Source organism: Meles meles, chromosome 1 (genome assembly GCF_922984935.1).
Source record: "Meles meles chromosome 1, mMelMel3.1 paternal haplotype, whole genome shotgun sequence".
In the NCBI taxonomy this organism is placed as follows: Eukaryota; Metazoa; Chordata; class Mammalia; order Carnivora; family Mustelidae; genus Meles; species Meles meles.
Window position 1 is genome coordinate 15,420,552 of NC_060066.1, and position 3,086 is coordinate 15,423,637.

Here is a 3,086-nt window from a genome sequence, read left to right on the forward strand (position 1 = left end):
AAAAATCCATGAGATCAGCATGTGGGGAAATATATGTGAGGCAACCAATTCCTATTTTCTCTCTAAGACTGCACAGGGTTTCAACAGGTGGTTGTGAGACAGATCGGCTATTCAGGTTTGAGTTGAGCCGGATGAGACCGCACTTTTATCAGCACACCTCTGGATTAGCATTTATTGTCTCTCCACCTGTTACCTCATGTTGGACTAGTAACTTAGTTGGTTAAGCTGAGACAAAAGAAATTAGGCTTGAACCTAATAAAATAGCAGAGCACTGAAGGGATTGGAGTGGAGAAGATGATCAATAAAATGTTGAGACATAATGTGTGGAGTGGAATGAACTAGAAGAAAATGTGCTCAGCATGCTCCCTGCTCAGACCTTCATTTCTTTTCTTTTTCTGGAATGTTCTACCCCCACCTAACTAATAGAAACTCATTTCATTTAGGTCTCTGTTCATATGTCACCTTCTCTGACCACCCATCACTCTCACACCCCTTTCCCTGATTTATTTTTCTAATCTCTGTTTGTAAACACTCTTTCTATATTGGATTATTTCTATCTTCCTCTTCCAGTTCCACTGGAGCTGGAACTGTGTCTTTGTCTGCTCCCTCCTGTTGCCTGCCCTTCCTAGATCCATATCTGGTGTACAGCAGGCGTTCAATAAATACTATGTGAACCATGGAATCATTTAATGAGTCAGTCTTATTGGAATGTATACAATAGAACGGATGACAGCAGAACACAGTGGAGGGGAGTAGAGCACAAAAGGGGGAAATAGAATGGAGTGAGCCAGGGTAGAATGGTGTGGGGAGGAGCAGGTAGCTCAGGATGAAAGCGAGCAGAACAAAACTAAATTCAGAACAGTGGGATGGAGTGGAGCCACGGCTTTGCAATCCTCAGTGCACACTGGCACCATCTGGGGAGATTTTAAATCATAGGATGCCTGGATCTACCCATTCAGATTCAATTAGTCTGGGGTGGGGCCCAAGCCCCATTATTTCTTACAGCTCTCCTTGTGATCCAAATTGGCAGCCAAGGGTGAGAACCACTCTATTAGGACATTCTGGTTGCAGAAATTAGGTTAACCTCAAGCCCAGCTGTAAGGTTCAGGCACAGAAACGCTACCAGCTAGAACCTCGAACCCTACCAACAGCAAGCTGGCCAGGGAACGTGTTTGCCCACAGCAGCAGCCACAGAAATCTCTCGAATTTTCAGTTATTGCCCAACAGAGCATGGTGTTCTGACAAAAGTGTCAGTGGAAACTCTCATCTCAACCAGAGCACCTTGATTCTTCTGTGGGGCCGGGAGGTCTGCTGAGGCATATCTGGGGGTCTTCTCTGCACAGTATGGAGGGGGAAATCTGCAAAGGCATTCCTTCTTTCCAGGAAGCTAAACAGGGTCACCCTGGAGTTCCAGTTTCCTCCAAGGCAGACTCTTCCCCTTAGCTTCCTCTCACTGCCCAGCTAACTGCAGAGTCTCCTTCTGCTTTGGACCAAACCAAGCAGAATGATAAAGGAGGCCCAAAAATCTGACTTCCACCGTCTTCCCGACTTTTTTAAAAAAGTCGGTCCCGATTTTTTAAAAAATTTTATTCAACTTATTTAAACTAAAAAAGAAACACAAAAAAGACTCATCCATTTCTCCCACTTAGCACCCCCCTGCCTCTTGCCACCACGAATCAATTTGCTGTATCTCTAAGCTTGGGTTTGGGGGTTTTTTGTTTTTTAAAGATTCCACATGTAAGAGAGAGCACACAGTATTTGTCTTTCTTTGTCTGACTCATTCCACTTAGCATAATGCCCTCAAGCTTCATCGATGCTGTAGTAAATGGCAAGACTCTCTTCTTTCTCTGGCTGAATAATATTGCATTATACAATTTCTATTCACCCATCGATGGACACTTCAGTTGTTCCCATTTCCTGCCTCGTGTAAACAATGCAGCAATGAATGTGGGGTGCAGACATCTTTGCAAATGAGTGTGTTCGTTTCCTTCATATAAATGCCCAGAAGTGGAATTGCTGGATCATATGGTAGTTCTATTTCTGGTTCTTGGAGGAATCTCCATACTGTTTTCCATAGTGGCTGTGTCCATTTACATTCCCACCAACAGCGCACAAGGGTTCCCTTTTCCCCACCCTTGCGAATGCTTGTTATTTTTGATACTAGCCATCCTAACAGGTGCGAGATGATATCTCATTGTGGTTTTGATTTGCATTTCCCTGATGATGAGTGATATTGAGCATCTTTTCATGTGTCTGTTGGCCATCTGTACGTCTTTGGAAAAATGTCTATTTGGGTCCTCTGCCCATTTTTGAATCATATTGTTTGGGGTGGGGATTTTTGGTTTTGGGCTTTTTAAATTTTTTGGTGTTTTGGGGGGTTTTGTGGGGGGGATGTCTTTGTTGCTATTGAGTTGTATGAATTCTTTACATATTTTAGTTATTAACCTCTTACCAGATACATTGTTTGCAAATATTTTTTTTTTTCCATCGCAGAAGCTAACTTAGTATTTCGTGGATGAACTCCTTTGCTCTGTGGGAGCTTTTTAGTTTGATGTGATCCCACTTGTTTATTTTTGTTTTAATTGCTTTTTGCTTTTGGTGTCAGATTCAAAAAATCATCACCAAGATTGTTGTCAGCGACCACCTATGTTTTCTTCTAGGAGTTTTACAGTTTCAGATCTCGTATTCAAGTTTTTGATCCATTTTTAAAAAGATTTTATTTATTTATTTGAGAGACAGAGTGGGGAGAGAGCATGAGCTGGGGCAGGGAAGGGAGAAACAGACTCCCTGCTGAGCAGGGAGCCCCATGCACCGCTGGATCCCAGGACTCCAGGATCCTGACCTGAGCCGAAGGCAGATGCTTAACCGACTGAGCCACCCAGGCACCCCTGATCCATGTTGAGTTAATTTTTTCTGCATGGTGTAAGGTGATGGTCCAGTTTCATTCTTTCACATTGACTGTCCAGTTTTCCTAACATCGTGTATGGAAGAGACTCTCTTTCCATGTTGTACATTCCGGGCTCCTTTGTTGTAAATTAATTGACCATATATGTGTGGGTTGATTCTGGGCTCTGTGTTCGGTGTCC